The sequence below is a fragment of the Juglans regia genome, chromosome 14 (assembly GCF_001411555.2).
Source record: "Juglans regia cultivar Chandler chromosome 14, Walnut 2.0, whole genome shotgun sequence".
NCBI classification, from domain to species: Eukaryota; Viridiplantae; Streptophyta; class Magnoliopsida; order Fagales; family Juglandaceae; genus Juglans; species Juglans regia.
This window is the reverse complement of record NC_049914.1, coordinates 23841925-23863185: the sequence shown is the minus strand read 5'-3', so window position 1 is coordinate 23863185 and position 21261 is coordinate 23841925. Positions and strand designations below refer to the sequence as shown.

Below are 21261 nucleotides of genomic sequence, written 5' to 3'. Positions count from 1 at the left end.
TTTTTAACTTCCAAAGTTTGATTTTGTGTATATTTGGCTTCTTTAGTTACCTGAACCTGAATTGCATGGCCTAGCTGCAGGCTGGGTACGGTAAGCCATATTGTGATCATATCCAGTGACGTTGATGGATCATATGGGTTAATGGTCTGGTTAATTTGTTTATCTATTTACATATATGCTTTTTTATAGATTCATGCAAATTATTTAGTGCTTTTTTATGGATCATATATGCTTTATGATGAATTCTTAAATAAAAATAATGTGCAAATTATAGACATTTTACATATATGGCAAGTAATTGAAGCCAAGCAGCTTGTGAGAGATCATTTATAATCTATAAATCTTCCAAAGGATCATCATATATATCCTCAAAAAGCCAAGGGAACATGTCCTTCTTTGCCTTTCTTCTCTCCACTTTTGTTTACATTTCTGTATTTTCTATGATCTTCAACTTAATTGTCTCCTTCCACTCTCTTCAACACCACCAAGTTTTGTTTCTTCATTACCAATACTCTCATCCTCATCATTGCTAGCTCTTGACTATGGTGCTTTCTCTTCGATTGTCCAAAGAGGAACAAGATCTCTCCGACGAGTATTACACGATGCATAACAAATCAGATCTCCCAATTAAGTTTTTATTTGTAAATTGTTTGATCTGTTGTACTTCAATAGAGAATTTATAGATTCTAATGGAGTAAAATTTGGGGAGATATTTTCTCCTCTCTTCCTTTCTTCTTTGGACGGTAAACTCAGTCGCATTTCCCTGATCTCTTTCCTTACACCCGTTCTTTTGATCTATTCTTTCTTCCTTATTTCTCATCATCTTTGGACTTTTCATTTGGGCTATAATTTGCTGTAAATGCTTGTACATGGAGCTAGCTAGGTGTTTTTACATGTCACAACCTGTTATCACAAAGTTGATCTGTAAATCAGATGAAAAAGAGAAAATGAATTACTTGCTATTTGTGAAATCATTACTTTTCTCAAATGTTTAAGCTGATAGGAATAGGTATATTTATACCTATAATTAGTTTTATATCTTAATTGACAGTACTCTTCCTTACATGTGGGCTAAACTCATCCTCAATAAGTAGATCTAATACATGAAATATTTAATTAATGAAGTGAAGTACATAATCATAGTTCAAACTCATGGCCTATACTATGATATTATGTGAAATCACCATTTGTTCAAAAATTTAAACTTATGAAAAACGATAGCTTTTATAATTAATTTTATATCTTTAACAACATTATTCGATATTTAGGCATGGCATACAACATATCTGATGAAATGAGACAATCCCTGATCTTGCAATCTGTTTGCCTTTTGGGTGATATTTGGAAGGGCTCTTCCCTACCCCCTTGGTTGGGATCGAGATCGGAAGATAAAAAGAGGAATTCTTTGGGACTAGCTTTTTCCTCATATGACTTCATGTGTCATGACCACCCAACTAAGACTTTTTTGAATTTCAAGATTGGATCAGAAAGAAGATGCATGGAAGATAATTAGATATTGGTGGCTGTAATGTCTAGAAGTAATGACTTGGTTATTCTCGAATTTACTGTGGTTATTCTCGATCGCCGCTAAGGACATGATGAACAGGTTAATTCATGTACTGATGCAATTCGAGTGTGGCTATATTTATTGTAACGAGATATTTGTCGACTTTGTAACTCCAATATCGGCCTTACCATTTTTTCAGCAAGACGATGGAATGACCTTGAACCGGCACGATGGTGGAAAGTCAGAGCGGATCTATTCTGTGCATTTGTAGAACTCAAGTGTTATAAAATATATTAAGAATGTTAATTGTAATATATATACATATAATATATAGAACAAATATGAATATAAATAATTAAAAGATATAAATGTAAAATACCTGATAATCTGGAGATGCAAAAAGATCACAACATTTTTTCTAATCATCTAACTTCATCTGCTAGAAAGGAGACTGCGCAGCCTTTTCCAACGTCTCAAACTTCTTAAAGTGGTCATGACATCGTCCCTTGTGATGTCGGGATAGTGTAGTCATCAACTCATTTATGGTTCTCAAATCCTCGCTACTAATTTAGGTGAAAAAAAATGTACTCTCAAAGTAAACTCACCAGCACACGACTTCAAATGTGCTTCTTAATCTCATTAGAAACATCTCACCATGAGCGCACATAAAATGAAATATAAGCTCAAACTACTGTGCCAATATAGGAGGAAAGAGCTGCTACACTATCATCCACTCCTCCAATAGAATTATCAGGAATGGTGATCTTGAGTTTTCCGTACCTTATACTTTTCTCAAGAGAGATGCCACGTGTATAGTCAAGAGAGATGCGACGTGCAGATGCATCAACTACATGATAATAGATAGTATAATTATAGTTATATAGTTATTGAGACAAAAATATTAACTGTATAATTAATTATCAACGACAATATTTCCTTACTGGTAGGTGTCGACTGACTGTTATTCTCTTCCCTCGACGGGTCGAGATGGATGGGTGAGACATCATCTCTACACAAGAGGAGTAACTCGAGCGCACCGAGGTCAACAAACAAGTTAATACCCTCTCCAGCTTCTTGGAATGCCTCCACAATCGGTGTGTCATCTTCATCTCCACTATTCTCATGCTCTGCACTCGTTCCTGCTTTATATATATTTCGAGGGACAAATTTGTGTACGACTCGCCAAGTTATCTCTCCATTATCTTCATCAGCACTTTTCTTTGGATAAATCAAGTAATAGACTTGGGTAGCTTAACAAGCCAATACGAATGGATCATTTTCATACCATTTAGATGCAGTATTGACACTCGTAAGTGATTATCCCTATGTATCGAAACCCGACCACCGCCTAGATCCCATCAATCACATTTAAATACATATGTTACAGACCCACCCAGATATTTCAATCTGATAATATCATGTATAACACCATAATAGTCAATAGCATCTGTTCCATGACTCTCCTTGACCAACACACCAGAGTTTTGAGTCTTTCTATTATGTTCACGGTCCAGAGTATGAAATCTATAACCTCAAACCGTGCATGCAGTGTATCGAAGTGCTCTATTTGAGGGACCACGGGTCAATGCATATAATTCAGAAGAAATTGATTCGGGATCACAAACACGTTGTTCCAAAATCTAACAATGGAAATAGTATATATTTATTAAGAGTTACCCAGAGTTAAAAGTTTCAAAATATAACATATATATAATTTTAGTTCATACACGTTCTTCAAACCATCCGAAAAATTCTTCCTCGTGTCTTGCCTCTATATTTTTTATGCCTTCCGTCCTAAGTTTGTCTATGTGCTCACTGTTATAGATAAATGCAAAAGATGTATATTTTGAGCACTACAGTTATAGCTAAACTTGAAAAAAACTAGAATTATACAAACTATAGAACGACATACCTGAGATAATCATCAATCTCCCGGCAATTATTTAGCACATACCATCGAACTTTACCTAACTCTCCATCGATTAAATCGTAACCCGTTGTGCACCCAAGGGTCGTACATTCTAGGAAAACATTAATAGCTCACGAGGAGGCGGAGCAGCAAGATCAACATTTTGCTCTTGACGATTAAATCGTGTCTCAACACCACGAAGATATAGAGAGCAAAATGTTAACCATTCATCGTGTATATAAGTCTCTGTTATTGAACCCTCAGCTCTGGCTTTATTCCCAACAGTGCGCTTCAGTCGACCCAAATATCTTTCTACTGGATACATCCAACGAAACTGCACCGGTCCACCCAACAGTACCTCTTGCGGTAAATGTATTGCTAAATAGACAATGACATCAAAAAATGATGGTGGAAAGATCTGCTCTAACTTACATAGTATAGTAGCAATATCTTCTTCCAATTTCTGTAACAGATCTCGATTTACTACCCGAGCGCACAAATCCTTAAAAAACATACAGAGTTCGGATATAGCAACACGTACATTAGATGCAGCTTCCCACGAATTCCCAGAGGCAATAACTTTTGCAAAAATACATGACAATCATGGTTTTTTAATCCACTGATTTTCCAGTCATCAGGACTCAGGCATCTACCAATATTTGAAGCATAACCATTTAGTAACTTCACACCTTACAACCATTTGCAGAAGTCCATTCTCTCCTCCCTCGTCATCGTAAAACATGCATGCAGCATGACCACCCTATTGCCTTCCACCCGCAAATGTAGATTATGTTTAATTCTCATTCTCTCAAGATTTGTCCTCATCTTGATCATGTCATTCGTCTTTTTGTTAATGTTAATCAATGTACCTAGTATATTATCACAAATATTCTTCTCTATATGCATTACATCCAAACTATGTCGCAACATGCAGGACGACCAATACGGCAAGTCAAAAAAAATATTACGCTTTATCCAATTCAATTTTGTTGTGCCTTGTTTTCTCTTATTCTTTTCCCGACCTTTGCCAAAATTGTTCGCTCTAACATGTACCAGTTGTTCCACTATCTCTTCCCCAGACAACTCTTTTGGTGCAATTCTATCCTCTATTCTCCCATCAAACATAGAACATTCTCTTCTCTATGCATGATTTACTGGTAGATAACGTCGATAACCCATGAAACACAACTTCTGAGAATATTTTAACCACTCACTGGCAGTTTCTTTATTACACGTTGGACACGCTAACTTCCCTTTCGTACTCCAGCCGGAAAGATTCCCATATGCCGAGAAGTCATTTATGGTCCACATTACAGCAGCATGCATCTGAAAAGATGTCGATGTGGATGCATCATAAGTTCTAACTCCTGTTTCCCATAACTCTTTCAACTCTTCAATCCACGGCTGCATGAATATGTCAATGTCATTCCTAGGTGATCTCGGGCCGGGGATAAGTAAAGTGAACAAAAAGTTGGGCACCTTCATGCACCTCCATGGTGGAAGATTTCACGGAATCAACACTACAGGCAAAGTGCTATAACTTGTACTCATATTTCCAAAAGGGTTGAATCCATTGGTTGTGAGTCTCAGGAGCACGTTCCGAGCTTCTATCCCAAACTCTGGGTATTGATTATCGAAAGACTACCACGCAAGTGAATCAGCTGAATGCCTCATATATGCGTCGTCCTAAACTTTTTTCTCCTCGTGCGACCTCATATTGTGAGCTGTTTTCTTACACATATATAATCTTTGCAACCTAGGTCTCAAGGGAAAATACCGCAACACCTTAACCGGCACGTTTTTCTTACCCTTCCACCTCGACTCACCACATACAGGACATTCTTGTTTCTCATCGTTCTCTTTCAAGAACAAAACACAATCATTCTTGCATGCATGTATGGACTTGTACTCAAATCCTAATCTCTTTCTCAACTGTTTCTCTTCATAAAATTTCTTAGGCAATGCAGACCCTTCGGGAAGCACCTCATTAAATAAGTCCAATACCATGTTTATTGCTTTCGTCGACATCCCACACAATGACTTAATGTGAAGCAATCACACAATAAACGACATTTTGGAATATTTTGTATAGCCTGGATAAAGCTCGCGCTTTGCATCTTCCCATATTGAAGCGAAATCTTCACAATAGGTCCCTCCGCCACTTGAGTCATTGTCGTCAACCTCATCCATAAACATCCCTGTTCCAATGTCACCCAACATCTCCTCCATCCCATCTTGCTTATAATCATCATCCATGTACCGCAAATAATTGTGATGATCTACCAATACATATGCTGACTGTTCATACGGCTCACCATGCAATACCCATTGGGTAGACCCCAGATCCATACTGTTCACAGATATATGATTTTCTACTTCATCCAACCCTATCGCACACAAGTTTTTTACACTCTCGACATGGACACTTAATGTAACCACGACTATCAATAGAGGCCCGTGCAAAATCAATAAAAGTTCTTACTCCACGCGCATAGGGTATGTAATCATTTTCAAGTCTATCACCTAGACGCATCCAATTTTTGTCCATTTCTAATAACATCTATCTATTAATAACAAGTACATAGAAAATTTACATGCATGTATGCTCTAATTCTCATTGCTTTTATGATAAGGTAGTTGGTCCTATTCCATTCTAGATACTCATAATATTTCTCTTCAATATAATCTCTTTAATAGTATATATACTATACTATATATATGAATCAATAATATATAATTAATAAAACTAACCACAAAACTTATATCGATGTCTGAAGATACGTATGACCCACTTCATAGCTACAAACGCAACAACTGAAAGTACACAACTACAACGTGATCACCGAGCTAGCTAGCTAGTCAGTCCTTTATATATTCACTGTCAATCTGCCTTTGCTATTTACTGATCATGGCCAGTCCCGGTTTTTATCTCCCTCAATATGAAAAAGTATTATACTTAATATATAGTTAAGTTATATAATTTTTATTTTTATTTTTTTTACGATTAAGTTTTATACTATACTTATAATTTGAATAATAATCATATTCTAACTAAATTAGTATGAATATATTATATATACTTACTCCATGTTAAATATTAATTCTCATATTAGTTGGATATTAAATGTTTTTAATCTTTACTGATAAAGTGTCAAAAATTACATGATGAAGCTGCTTAAGTGAATGAATTGTTTAACAAAAAAATGAATTAAGCACTTAATTATGTATTGGTTTTTAGTACTTGACTCTATGTAAAATTCCGGTATTTTACACTTAAAAAGAGTTGTAATGCAGCTGGTCCACACCATAAATTAATATTCCAAAATTTTACCCTTTTCATTGTTAACACTTCCAATTTTATGTAGGGTATTTTTGGAAGAGCCACACAAATTGAACTTGCAGCACCCAAATACTAAAACAGCTAGGGATTAGAAACAAAACAAAGAAAATAAATGAAAGAGGGCTTCACGACAACAGGCTTCACGCACGCGAAGACGCACTGCAGGGGAGGCACGATCGTGGCTTCACAGCAAATCCACTGCAGGAGCTGAAGATGCACTGCAAGAACATGGGTTGGATGGTGGCCTCACTGCGAGCAGCTCACATACGATGCTGGTCTGGAGAGAAATTGGTGCTGGGCAAAAACGCACAGCAGAAGGGATGCACGCTAAAACGCAGGGGCTGGAAGATGTGCACGGGGCTGAGGCTCAAAACGCGCGAAGTGGAATGTAAAATGCAGGAAGGCTGACTCAAAACGCACGAAGTGGAACGCAGGAGCTGAGATCAAAACGGGCAGCTGGAAGACGTGAAACGCAGATGGGATGGAGAGTATAAAAAGAAAATTTTTTTCGTGCTCCGGGGGACGGAACTGGGTTTATTTTTCTTTGGATTTTTTTCGTCTGCTCTGTTCTCTTGTTTTCTTTATTTCCGTCTGTTTTTTTTTTCTCTTCTGAGTTTCGGGTTTCAGCACATTTTAGGGATACAATATATTTTTCATTCAGCAATTTTCCTTTGAAACAGTAATTAGTGATGTTGGATTTTAATCTTCTTGAGCATTTTGTTAATCTAGAGATGATAGGCTAGATTTTTAGCTTGGGATTCAATGAGTAACTCATGACTATTTGAGGTTGGATTTTCTTCAATATTTAGTGCTTTTAATGATTAACTTGATGGATTATACTTCAATGTGCATCTAGAAAAGATTAGAGTTCTTTGTTCTTGGTTTAGATCAATTGTAGACGTAAATGCACAATTGATGCTTGAACAAGTAACATGACTTTGATGTTTTTCTTTCACTTTTCTATGATTGTCATATAATTTGTCAAGTAGTTTTTTTAGAATAAAAATTATGGTTCATTGCTATATTGTCCGACCATGATTTCTAGGAATGAGAGAATGATTGAGAGAAAATGAAAAGAGAAGTAAATCTATCACCAAATTAGTGGGCAAAATTGCATCCCAAGTGTTTGTTTAATTGCTTCTTACAAGTTTAAGTCAACTTCCGCACGTTTTCTTTAAATCTTTTGATTCTTAGCAATTTTAGAAAAATAGATTCACTTTTATTTTTAGTTTCACTCGTGCGGGAACTTCCTAACAATTTCACTCTTAATTCATTTCACACTCCCTTAGTAAATAGCTCCATTTTCGTGTTGATATAGTTAGTGGTTAATTTTTGAAACTTATTTCTCTTTTCTTATTATTTTTGTTCATTGCTAGCTCATTTAGTTTACTGTTTTCTTATCATTGCAAAATTTCTTGTCACCACAAACGATAATATGTTGTCTTGCGAATATGAAATGTTTGCTAAATTCTCATTGTCCCTGTGAATTCGATCTTGGGATTTACCCTTGTATTACTTTGACAGCTTCTACGCTTGGAAGTCAAAATTAAAAGCTGATCAAGTTTTTGGCGCCGTTGCCGGGGACAACTGGTGTTTAGGAAAGCATTCTCATATTGTTGGGATGACATTTGTAGCGCTGTGAACCTCTTCACAGTTTTTGTTTTGTTTTGTTTGCCTTGCATATTCTTTTATTTTCTGTTCTTGTTTGTATGACTGGTTGGACTAGGGACCAAACTTCTCGGTTGGTTTGGATAGAATCACAAGCATTTTTTTCCTCAGCATCACTTTCTCTTGAGTCATCTTTTGACACTAATAGTACCATGGCTGAAAATGAGAATCATGATCGGGAAGTAGTGAATCAGAATAGGACACTTAGAGATTATTTACAACCTGTCAGAACTAGCACACCCTCATGCATAATCCTACCTTTGAATGCAAATGTCTTTAATTTCAAACCTGGAATGATTCCATTAATTCCACATTTTCATGGCATGGATTCCGAGAATCCGTACCTTCATATCAAAGAATTTGAAGAGGTTTGTTCTACATTCATGGACCGAACATGCACTGAGGAGGTTATTAGACTAAAGTTGTTTTCATTTTCCATGAAAGATAAGGCTAAAATGTAGCTAAATGCATTAAGACCTAGATCTATAGGCACAGAGCAGGAAATGCAAACTGAATTTTTGAAGAAAATTTTTCTAATACATATGACAAATGCACTTAAAAGACAAATCATGAACTTTACCCAAAAAGATTCTGAAACTTTTTATCAGAGTTGGGAAAGGTTCAAGGATCTTTTAAATGCTTGTCCTCATCATGGTTATAAAAATTGGCGTTTGATAAGTTTATTTTATGAAAGTTTGACACCTAAAATGTGCCAATTTGTACAAACCATGTGTAATGGTGAATTTTTTGACAAAGAGCCAGAGGAAGCATTTGAATATTTTGATTACCTTACTGAAAATGCTCAATCTTGGGACACAACTGATGTGCATGATAGGTCTAGGCAAGTTGAGTCTGGTCATGGAAAATATACTTTAAAAGAAGATGATGATTTGCGTGCTAAATTAACCTTGTTGTCTAGAAAAATGGAAGCAATGGAATTGAAAAAAGTAAATGAAGTGCATGTTGTCCATAAAAATTTAGAGAAGTGTAGCATATGTGAGGATCATGGGCATTCAACTAATGAGTGTCCCACGATCCCCGCATTCAAAGAGGATGGAGAAACCACCCAAATTTTGGGTGGAGGAATGACCAGCAAGTAGCTCCAGCAGCCTTTGCTCCGGGACCCTCTCAACTCGCAATTCAAGCACCTCCAATTCAAAAGAAGGGATTTGAAGAGACGATACAGCAATTGTCAAACACCTTGCAGCAGTTTATGCAAGGTCAAGCAACAATCAACAATCAAAACTCTCAAGCGATAAATGACATTCGAAGCACACTTACAAAGATGACTACGGCATGGAGCTCTCAAGAGAAAGGAAAACTTCCTGCACAACCTCAACCCAATCCACAAAGTCAGCCACCACAAGGAGTGGTTGAGAGTTCAAATGTGAGGCAAGTGAAGGCGGTCACTACTTTGAGAAATGGTAGGGTGGTGAACATTCCAGTTCAAGGTTTAGACAAGGCTGGTAAGGTCTCTAAACCTGTACAAAATGAGGCTGAAAATGGTGAGTTTGAACAAAATGAAACTGAAACTGAAAAGATTTCATGTCCTGTACCTGCTCATTTTCCTCAAAGATTGGTTCCTCTGCACAAAGACAAACACCAATTTGAAATTTTAGAAATATTCAAGCAAGTTAGGATTAATATCCATTTGTTGGATGCTATTCAACAAATTCTTACATATGCTAAGTTTCTATAGATTTGTGTACGGTTAAAAGAAAATTAAATGTGCAAAAGAAAGCTTTTCTTACTGAGCAGGTCAGTGCCATAATTCAGAGCAATACCCCACCAAAATATAAAGACCTTGGTTCACCAACAATTGCTTGTGTTATAGGAAGTTCAAAATTTAGTCAAGCATTGTTAGATCTAAGATCTAGTGTGAATTTACTACCTTATAATGTTTATGAGCAACTTGGTTTGGGAGAATTAAAACCAACTCCTATCATTTTACAACTAGCGGATAGTCTATTAAAATGCCAAGAGGAGTTGTTGAGGATGTCTTGGTTCAAGTGGATAAATTCTTTTATCCCGTTGATTTTGTTGTGTTGGATGTTCACTTGACACCAAAATCTTCTTTCCAAGCACATGTGATTCTTGGGAGATCTTTTCTTGCTACTTCAAATGCATTAATAAATTGTAAGAGTGGTGTTTTAAAACTGAGTTTTGGGAACATGACCCTTGAACTAAACATTTTCAATATTTGTAGGCAACCTCAAGACTTGGAAGATGTACAAGAAGTGAATTTGTTGGAAGGCATCCTTGAGGAAGAGACTTATTTGGCATACCAGCCCACTAACCTGCTGTTTGAGTTAGAAAATATTTGTGAACTCCTCACTGATGACACCCCCATTGATGTTTCTCCTGTTTTTAATGCAGAAAATAAATTTGAGACTAAATGGAGGCCAAAGATTGAGCACTCCCACCGTTGACAGAAAGTTTGAAGCCTTCTGCAAATGAAGTCCCAACACTAGAGCTGAAGCCATTGCTGTATGACTTGAAATATGCATTTCTGGGACCGGACAACACCTTCCCAGTAGTAATTTCAGCTCAACTCTCTCATGATCAAGAAGAGAAATTGATGGAAGTCTTAAAGCAGCACAAATGTGCCATTGGGTGGACAATCGCAGATATAAAAGGTATAAATCCTCTTGTGTTCACTCAAATTTATTTAGAAGAAAATGTTAAAGTCTCTAGGGAGATGCAAAGGAGATTAAATCCTACCATGAAAGAGGTTGTAAAAACAGAGGTTTTGAAACTACTTGACGTAAGAATCATCTACCCTATTGCGGACAGCAAGTGGGTAAGTCCCATTCATGTAATTCCAAAAACATTTGGGCTTACCATTGTGAAAAATGAGAAAGATGAACTGATTCCTACTAGGATTTCTACTGGTTGGCGAATGTGTATAGATTATAGGAAGTTGAATGCCGCCACTAGGAAAGATCATTTCCCTTTGCCATTTCTTGATCAAGTGCTAGAAAAAGTTGCGGGTCATGATTTCTATTGCTTTCTTGATAGATTTTCTGGTTTTTACCAAATAGAAATAGCACCCGAAGATCAAGAGAAAACAACTTTTACTTGCTCGTTTGGCACTTTTGCATTTAGAAGAATGCCTTTTGGACTATGTAATGCACCAGCTACTTTCCAAAGATGTAGGCTTAGTATTTTCAGCAACATGATTGAAAACTGCTTGGAAGTATTCATGGATGATTTTTCAGTGTTTGGCAGCTCTTTTGATACATGTTTGACTAACTTACAAGCTGTTTTAGCCAGGTGTGAAGAGAAGCATTTGCTTCTGATTGAGAAAAATGTCATTTCATGGTTCAACAAGGCATAGTTCTTGGTCACATAGTCTCATCACGAGGTATTGAGGTTGATAAAGCTAAGATCGAGATTATCTCCAAGCTTCCTATACCCAAAACAGTGAAAGAGATCAGATAATTTTATAGGAGATTCATTCAAAATTTTAGTTCTATCTCTAAGCCTTTGTGTGAGTTACTTATGCATGATGTTGCTTTTAAATGGACCTCTTCTTGTGAAGATGCTTTTGATAAGCTGAAAATTTTGCTCATCACAGCTCCTATCATACAGCCCCCTGTTTGGTCTATTCCTTTTGAGATAATGTGTGATGCTAGTGATGTAGCCATAGGAGCTGTTCTTGGATAGCGTAGAAATAAGTTCCCACATGTCATTTCTTATGCAAGTAGAACTTTAAATGGAGCCCAAAGAAATTATTCTACCACAGAAAAGGAATTGCTTGCTGTAGTTTTTGCATTAGACAAGTTTCGAACTTATATTCTTGGTTCTCCTGTGGTTGTTTTCACTGACCATGCAGCGTTAAAGTACTTATTGTCGAAGAAGGATGCTAAACCACATTTAATCCGATGGATTCTTCTTCTCCAAGAATTCGACCTTATCATTAAAGACAAGAAGGGTGTTGAAAACGTAGTTGCCGACTACTTGTCTCGGCTTACATTTGCTGAAAAGGATCACACTATCCCTATCCTTGACTCTTTTCCTGATAAACAATTAATGTCAGTTGAAAATTTGCCTTGGTTTGCTGACATAGTTAATTTTTTGGTGATAGGACAAACTCCACCCCATTGGAGTGCTCAAGACATACGAAAATTCAAGCATGAGGTAAAGTCATTCTTCTATGATGATTCTTACTTGTTTAAATATTGTTCTGACCAAATCATAAGGAAATGTGTGCCTGATCATGAGATACAAGCTGTTCTTTCTTTTTGTCATAATGAGGCTTGTGGGGGGCATTTTTCTGCAAATAAAACTGTTGCAAAAATTTTACAAAGTGGATTTTATTGGCCACATATGTTTAAGGATGCGTATAATTTTTGCAAAACTTGTGAGCCATGTCAAAAACTAGGCACAGTCACTAAGAGAAATATGATACCTTTACAACCCATTTTGGTCATTGAGATTTTTGATTGTTGGGGGATTGATTTTATGAGGCCATTTCCATCTTCTTTTGGTTATTTGTATATCCTCGTGGCTGTTGATTATGTTTCTAAGTGGGTTGAAGCCATTCCATGTAAAACAAATGACCATAAGATTGTGCTTAAGTTCTTGAAAGAAAACATTTTTACTAGATTTGGCATGCCTAGAGTTATCATTAGTGATAATGGAACCCATTTTTGCAACAAACCATTTGCTGCCCTCATAAAAAAATATGATATACACCATAAGGTTTCCACTCCATATCACCCGCAAACGAATGGGCAAGCTGAATTAGCTAATAGGGAACTTAAGCACATCTTAGAAAAAACAGTCAACCCCAACAGAAAGATTGGTCTTTAAGGCTTACTGATGCACTTTAGGCTTATAGGATAGCCTTTAAAACCTCTCTTAACATATCCCCTTATCGCTTGGTATATGGAAATGCATGTCATCTTCCCGTTGAGCTTGAACATAAGGCATATTGGGCTGTTAAACAATTTAATTTTTCTATTGACCATGCTGGCTCTGTGAGAAAATTTCAGATTTCAGAATTGGATGAGCTTAGGTGAGATGCATATGACAATTCCAAATTGTCAAAGGAACGCATGAAGGTGTTACATGACAAGCACATCCAAAGAAGGAATTTTGAGCCCAATGAACAAGTCTTACTTTATAATTCCCGCCTCCATCTATTTCCAGGAAAATTAAGATCGAGGTGGAGTGGTCCTTATGTAGTTAAGGCTGTGTTTCCATATGGAGTTGTTGAGATTGCTAATCCTCAAAATGGAAATACTTTCAAAGTCAATGGCCAACGAATTAAACATTTTTTGGCAAAACTTTCACATGAAGATACTTCCATTCCTTTGGAAGATCCCACTTATTCTCATGGTCCTTAGCTCATTTTTGTTTTGTTTTAATTTTTTTCTTTCCTTTTTTTTTTCTGCTTTTATTTGTTCTAGTTCTGTGTTTTGTTCTTTTTTTTTTTTTTCTTTAGTATATCTTTTCAGGTTCAGCACTGTTTATTCTTTTCTGGTTTCATTTTTACGTTCACAATCCCTTCAGCCATCTCAGGTATTTTCCTTCGGCCCTATTTTTTTTCATGCCTTGTTTTATTCATGATTTGCATTGAGGACACTGCCCATTTTTAGTTGGGGGTAAGGAGAGTCTTCTACCAGTAGTCTCTCAGGATTAATAATTGTGGGGTCTGAATTCTTGTTGCTACCAAGCTACTATTTTCACACTTCTCTACTTAAGATCAGATAGTTGCAGTTTTGGGCTACACTAATTCCCATTGGTTAGTTTTAAGTTCGACACTTGACCTTATGATAAGTCTTAGCAACTCAAACTTGGGAAATTTACTCCAAAACTATTGATTGATGACCTTAATTAACACAAGCGGATACTTTTTGTGGTTTGTTTGATGACAATCAATGGTTTCTTCTAAGCAACTAGCAAGAACTACAATGAACCATATCTTAATGGCTTAGGAAAAGTGTGATGAAAAAAAAACAAAAAGGTTGTGAAAGTACATGAGAAAAGGGACAAGCTAGAGATCATGCACAAAAAAAAAAAAAAATGGTGCAAGTACATTGGAAAAGGCTACCTATCACCGGGATCTGTTAAAAAAAAAATGGGTCTTTCAAAGTGTGATAGCGTGAAAGCCGCCAACGTAATGGTTTTGAATTGGAGTGAAGACCTTTTGGTTTTTCTTGAAAAAGTTGCTAGGCTGAAATTATTGTGAGAAATCTTAAAGCTAACAAATGGAAATCTGTTCACACACTTGGTGCACTCAAAGATCTTCAGCTTAAGTACATTTCCCTTGTTTGAGCTCATGAGAATTTTATAAGCTTTTGTGTTGAGCTAAAACCTGACTTGACTATATTCTAATGCCCAGGATTTCAATATGATTGATCTTTTGTAGAGATTTTTGAGTTTAGTAGCTCATTCTTGGAACCTACAATATTTTTATTGCATTGTTTGCTAGAAACTAGCAAAAAACTAGTTGGGAGTGTGATAAAGTGTCAAAAATTACATGATGAAGCTGCTTAAGTGAATGAATTGTTTAACAAAAAAATGAATTAAGCACTTAATTATGTATTGGTTTTTAGTACTTGACTCTATGTAAAATTATGGTATTTTACACTTAAAAAGAGTTGTAATGCAGCTGGTCCACACCATAAATTAATATTCCAAAATTTTACCCTTTTCGTTGTTAACACTTCCAATTTTATGTAGGGTATTTTTGGAAAAGCCACACAAATTGAACGTGCAACACCCAAATACTAAAGTAGCTAGGGATTAGAAACAAAACAAAGAAAAGAAATGAAAGAGGGCTTCACGACAACAAGCTTCATGCACGCGAAGAGGCACTGCAGGGGAGCCACGATCGTGGCTTCACAGCGTGGCCTTACAGCAAATCCACTGCAGGAGCTGAAGATGCACTGCAAGAACCTGGGCTGGATCGTGGCCTCACTGCGAGCAGCTCGCATACGGTGCTGGGCAGAAACGCACAGCAGAAGGGATGCACGCTAAAACGCAGGGGCTGGAAGATGTGCACGAGGCTGAGGCTCAAAACGCGCGAAGTGGAATGTAAAACGCAAGAAGGCTGACTCAAAACGCACGAAGTGGAACACAAGAGTTGAGATCAAAACGGGCAGCTGGAAGATGTGAAACGCAGATGGGATGGAGAGTATAAAAAGAAAATTTTTTTCGTGCACCGGGGGACGGAACTGAGTTTATTTTTCTTTCGATTTTTTTCGTCTGCGCTGTTCTCTTGTTTTCTTTATTTCCGTCTGTTTTTTTTTTTCTCTTCTGAGTTTCGGGTTTCAGCACATTTTAGGGATACAATATATTTTTCATTCAACAATTTTCCTTTGAAATAGTAATTAGTGATGTTGGATTTTAATCTTCTTGAGCATTTTGTTAATCTAGAGATGATAGGCTAGATTTTTAGCTTGAGATTCAATGAGTAACTCATGACTATTTGAGGTTGGATTTTCTTCAATATTTAGTACTTTTGATGATTAACTTGATGGATTATACTTCAATGTGCATCTAGAAAAGATTAGAGTTCTTTGTTCTTAGGTTAGATCAATTGTAGACGTAAAGGCACAATTGATACTTGAACAAGTAATATGATTTTGATGTTTTTCTTTCACTTTTCTATGATTGTCATATAATATGTCAAGTAGTTTTATTAGAATAAAAATTGTGGTTCATTACTTTATTGTCCGACCATGATTTCTAGGAATGAGAGAATGGTTGAGAGAAAATGAAAAGAGAAGTAAATCCATCACCAAATTAGTGGACTAAAATTGCATCCCAAGTGTTTGTTTAATTGCTTCTTACAAGTTTAAGTCAACTTCAGCACGTTTTCTTTAAATCTCTTGATTCTTAGCAATTTTAGAAAAATAGATTCACTTTTATTTTTAGCTTCACTCGTGCGGGAACTTCCTAACAATTTCACTCTTAATTCATTCCACACTCCCTTAGTAAATAGCTCCATTTTGGTGTTGATATAGTTAGTGGTTAATTTCTGAAACTTATTTCTCTTTTCTTATTATTTTTGTTCATTGCTAGCTCATTTAGTTTATTGTTTTCTTATCATTGTAAAATTTCTTGTCACCACAAACGGTAATATGCTGTCTTGCGAATCTGAAATGTTTGCTAAATTCTCATTGTCCCTGTGAATTCGATCTTGGGATTTACCCTTGTATTACTTTGACAGTTTCTACGCTTGGAAGTCAAAATTAAAAGCTGATCATTTACTTAAATTAAGATCATAAACTTATAATTTTCTTGTTAAGCATATTCAATAAAAATTCAAAAACAATAATCATAATATTTTAAATCCATATCACAACAACAACAATATTCGCACAACAATATTTCTACACATATTAATTCATCAATTAACACCATAAACTCACAAACTATTAACAATATTCACAAACAATGCTCACAATTATTTCAAGAGTAAGCATAAAATCACAACAACATGTATAAACATATTGCTAAACGTGAAGAAATATAACTAGCACTCACAATTTCAAACGTAAAATAAATCTAATTGTCATTCATTAGATAGAGTAATTTGATTCCAATTAATCTATTTATGAATTTGTACACCTATATCAAAATTTGGGTACTAGTTGTAATAAATAAAGTATATCTCTTTGGGCTAGTAATAAGAGCTTGTGGTTCAAATATTGTTTTCATTAGTTTATAATGGATCATATATATAATATATTATATATTATATTATAATATATATTAAGTAATATTAGATATATACTATACTATATATATATAGTACAGTATATATATAATATACTATAGAATACATTATATATATATATTAATACATAGTATATATAGATACTATAATATACTATATATACATTATAATATAATATAATATCTAGTATGCTATATGTTATAGTATACATTATAATATCTAACATATATTAATAACGTAACATATTATAGTCAATATTTTAGAAAATAAATCGACAAACATTCGGAATTATGTTCGAACGTTTCGTCTATATAAGCCCAAAACAGAACGGTGAAACATCATTTTCACTATTACTAACTTCGTTCTCGTTTGCACGCCATCATTCATTCGTCGCCGCTGCCATTAAACTCAGCCACAACCGTCACTAAAAGGTAGGTATTCATTTTTAAATCAAATAATACGTATTTTATTTGAGATTTGGATTTGGTTTTGTTTAAAACGGGCCAAGTGCTGGTCGGATATTTAACTTCATTTTCCGGCCACCATGGCTTGCCATTGGTCAAATAGTCACCGTAGAAAACTTTCTTGAAGTGTATACTTCATTTCTATAGTGGCACTTCAGCATTTAGAACCTTGTAGATTAATTTTGGAGATTTCAATAATGGCTGAGTCAACTCAGCCATTTTGTGTCGTAACGTTCGAACGTTTCACCAAGACGTTCGAACATACGACGTTTCAATTACATAGCCGTTAAGGCTTGTATGTTCGAATGTGTATTGTTTTACATCCGGACGTTATTTCTTCGTAAAATTTACGTTCGGACGTTTACTTCAAAGTCCGAACATACTACTTTTTAAATTTATTTATGTCTCAACGTTTGAACGTTAATCCTTTACGTTCGTATGTAAACATACGTTCGAACGTATCACATAAACGTCCAAACGTAAGTTATTTAAATTTATTTACTGGTTACGTTCGAACGTGTATATTATACATTCGCACCTATGTGTTTTACATGCGAACGTAAAGGATACACCTTCGAACGTAAATTTATTTACATTGTTTTACGTGCGACTGTAAGGGATACAAGTCCAAACGTTTTATCTTAACGTTCGAACGTTTCTTTTGCTATGTTCAAACGTTAATGCATAGTAGCTTAAAATTAACACAAAAAATGCATCAATGTAATTAATTTTTTTTCCTTTTCTATTTTCAGGATATAGCTCATCCTTTGTATGCTAGGAAACGAGGGAGGGAAGGAGCCACTCAGGACACTGGTATTGGGGCTCGTACTGTTATGGTAGAGCGAGAGGTCTTGATTAATGATTTCGACAAACTCATATGAGAGTAGACGAACCTAAGAGATGTTTTTCTTAGTAGAGGCTGGGGAAATATCTGCACATTGAGGGGGAAGGTATACCCCTCAATGGTTCAGGAGGTCTGTATGGGATGTGTGACATGCCTCAAGATGCATCCTCTCAAACCGTGACTGTACGCGGTGTTTCCATTGAGATTTCACCAGATGTCATTGCTGAGCACCTCGGCATTCGTCGAGTAGTTGAGACATCTGCACACGCTACATCCCGTGAGGATGTAGGTACTTATGCTTCATCTACTAGCTGCCCATTTGAGCCAGCATCAGCCAGAGATGCAGACCCATCAAAGGCCGAAGATACTGGCCTCGAGGCTCGGGATGATGACAGAGACGAGGATTTCTACATCCTCACCGAGAGGGACCGCTTGCAGATCGAAAGGAAGAACGCCATTCAACTAGAACTATTTGCTACCTTTCTTCCGCATGTTGCACCTTATTGTTGCAACAAACGTGAATCCTGTGGCATATAAAACAACATTTAGTAGGTTTCGGGCACAGTTTTTTATACGAGTGACACGTGGAGATCCCATAAATTTGCCACTGCACATCTTTGAAAGGATCCGTTAAGAGGCAAGCATCGTCTCAACTGATAATCTCTCATACGGTGTCCTGATCAGCCGACTATTACTTGCACGGGGAGTGCAAACCCAGCCAGAGAAGCGGGTTAGAGATCAGATGAGCCCCCTCAACATGACCACGCATCAACGTAGCATTGGACAGGCGATGGGACGTCAGCCACCCCTATAGAGGATCTAGTTCCTCCGACGCAGCCTGAGCCAGGTCATGTGGGGAGTAGTAGTCAGCATACACCGAGTTCATTTGCAGGAGATGAGCGGCCTGCTTAGGTTGATGCAGTGATCTCACAGCTGACTGCGCATATCGATCATAAGATCGATCGATCGATCGCTCGCGGCTATATCAGCATCTGTCGCCGAGCTCACCCATCGTGTAGCTATCCTGAACGACAAGGTTGATACCTTGACAGAGGAGATACGGAGTTTGACTTTCGCAAACAACGTTATCATCTGAGTGTTGTTTACTTAATTTTATCATATTTTGTATTTTACTTTTAATATTTGTAAAGAAAAATATTATTGAATATTTCTATCATTTTTTAATTTCAATTCTCAATCTTCTTTAATGTTATATTTTTCAACATTAATACTAAATCACTGCACTTCAAATATATATAAACATAAATATATATTTATATATTACAAATTTTGTATATAAAGATATATACAAGTCAATTTTTTAGACTTGTTCACAAATAATGTACTTTAAAAACCACATAATTTTTAAATTAGAGTCATATTTAATTTAAATTTACAATTAACGTTTGAACATTAGTAATTAACGTTCGAATGTTGGTGCAAAACATTTCACGTTCGCACGTAAGTAGCCACAAGGTTCGACCATATATGTAACGTTCGAACGTAAATTTCACATACGTTGGAACTTAAAAAAAAATCTCATTTGTCTTTAGTGACGGTTTCCAGAAACCGTCACAGAAAATGCCATTTAGTGATGGTTTGGAGACTGTCACAATTTCTCAACTGTCACTAAAAAGTAATTGTGTTGTAGTGTATAAATCCTATGACTTATTTCATGTTCACCGGAGTCCATATGTCAGTTTGGCTCTTTTGCAACAAATGACACATTTGTGCCTTATAAAGCAAATCTTATATTTGTAAGGTATTTTTACAAAGAATACTCAACATTATTTTTGTAATTTTAACCCCTAGACCAAAGATAGACCAAAGATGCCCAGTTGGTATGAGCTAAAATAGATAGACCAAAAATGCGAATGGATAAGTTAATATTCTCAAACAATATGCAGATGAGAAGTCTGTAGAGGTGGATAACCAACAATTTATATTTTCATCCAACCCAAATGTGCAATTAATATCTAGACACTCAAGCTCATATATCCAACCTCTATAACAAATTTTATGATGCATCCAACCCATAGTGCACTGCCATCCAACCCAAATTGTAGCTGTAAACAAAAAAATCCAATTATTAATGTGGTGTCTAGATATTTAGAATTAAATATATTGAAAACACCTGGGATCCACTTACACTTTCTTGGCTTTGAAATATTGTTTCTTGGAGTTGGGTTCCATTAATGTCAGTAGCTACGCTTTCTGGAACAGCCTGGTCATAAGTACTTGTTAAATCACAACCAAATATTAGGGTGTAAAAAATCATATATTAAGGTACCTGCACGCCACCAACATTTTCCATATCGATCTCTAAATTAAGGAATAAATTCCTACAGGTTTGTCTTACGACTGGTGTATCTCCTCCATCGAGCTATTAATCAAGTAAAAAAATAACAAGATACATTAGTGATAGTTACATTTATAAAATATAAATAAAAACCATGTATTAAATATCTATACCTCTTTACGTTTTCCATTTCCTGGTGTGCTTTTTGTCTTTGCTTTAGCTTTCCGCATGTCATTCTCCATCCTGGATGCTCTCCTCAGAGATGGGGTCTTTCCCTTGTACAACACGTGGACTGAGTACTTGCTTAGAACTACCAATTGTAGTTGTGTCCTTTGTCGTACAACCGACATTGGAACCCGTTTAGGTCATCGATGGGGGTTCTTGATTGGCACTATACAATTCAATCATCGCATATAACTTAGTAGTTGCATCCTCAGTATTACATTTTGAACCCGCTGCATGAGTGATCATCTGATAACAAATATTCAGCAGACTTGAATATCTATTACAATCTACACGCTGCTCCTCTCCCTCATAG

At 36.1% G+C, this 21261-nt stretch overlaps 1 non-coding gene across 1 annotated transcript; it reads right to left on the bottom strand.

Moving 5' to 3' along the window:
* Nucleotides 1-8975: 8975 nt before the first annotated feature.
* LOC118344617 lies at nucleotides 8976-9082 on the bottom strand. The gene has a single exon (XR_004798397.1). It is a non-coding gene; the product is annotated as a small nucleolar RNA R71 (small nucleolar RNA).
* Nucleotides 9083-21261: the final 12179 nt, after the last annotated feature.